Consider the following 1,154-nt stretch of genomic DNA (forward strand, 5'->3'; position numbering starts at 1 on the left):
AGGCGTACACTAATCTGGTGTACATAATGAAACAACACAGAAATTAATTTGTGTAACTACCACTATCTAGTGTTACAATTGTGATAATGTTTATCAATAGAAATAATAATAATAATAGTGCTAAAAGGTCAGTGCCTTAAACTTTATAATAAGTACACAGACGTATAATTTGCAGAAAGAACGTATCTTAAGTCCTTAGTGGTGACACTGTTGTTTAGAGTATATTCCTGGAATTAGAAAACAATACAAGGAAATAATTTCTTGCTTAGCTCCACTATGTCCAGAGTAATATGCTGATTATACATTCACTCAACCAGTCTACTGCTCAATAAGTATTTTTGAGTGGTGAGAGAATGCATTTGCTATGAGACAAAAAATTGAAAAAAGAAAGGAGAGTAGAAAAAATTATTTGAGAGTGGTGAATCTGGTTTCAACGTTAGACCGGATGGTTAGGTACCCAAAACCTACTACACTGGGTATTCCCTGGGGGTCCCCCTCCATGTACTGACCCAGCCCAACACTTTTTGGCTTCCAAGATCGGAAGAGATTGTGCAATTTTAGTGTGGTTTGGTAGTAGCTTACTTGATGCTCTTCCTGAATAGTTGATGAGAGTTCACAGAAATATAGCTGAAGGAAGGTAGGTGGGTAACTGAGTGATATCAAAGGTTATAGAGAAATGAGGCGGATCTGCTTTTGGTGTTAGGCAGTAAAACTCCTGTCGGTTGAAAAACTGCCACAGGAGTGGGATGTTTTTACTGGATCACAAATGAGAGTCCTATGAATATAAAGAATAGTGGATATTTGATGTAGGATATTGAGAAAATGATGATGGTAATAACAATATCAAGCCTTAATGACAGTGAAGAGAGGAGTTTTCCATGTGTGTGTTTTTAATATAGTAGAGGTAGCACTAATGTACACCTAATGTATGATGCTGTTGCTTTACAGAATAAACACCCACAAGAAATTCCAAGCAGAGCAAACATTCATAACATATTGTATCAGACATGTGTATCTGATATCGTTGGGGCAGCGCTGATGCACTCCTATATTAAACTAGAGATGTGCGGCGGGCATTTTTTGAGTTTTGTGTTTGTGTTTTGGTTCTGGTTCCATCCTCGTGTTTTGTATCTGGATTGGTTTTGCCAAAACCA

General features: G+C 37.3%; 1 pseudogene; it reads right to left on the bottom strand.

The window, feature by feature from the left end:
- Window positions 1-461: 461 nt before the first annotated feature.
- Window positions 462-579, bottom strand: LOC134930615 (5S ribosomal RNA; annotated as a pseudogene).
- Window positions 580-1,154: the final 575 nt, after the last annotated feature.

Source organism: Pseudophryne corroboree, chromosome 5, assembly GCF_028390025.1.
Source record: "Pseudophryne corroboree isolate aPseCor3 chromosome 5, aPseCor3.hap2, whole genome shotgun sequence".
Classification (NCBI taxonomy): domain Eukaryota; kingdom Metazoa; phylum Chordata; class Amphibia; order Anura; family Myobatrachidae; genus Pseudophryne; species Pseudophryne corroboree.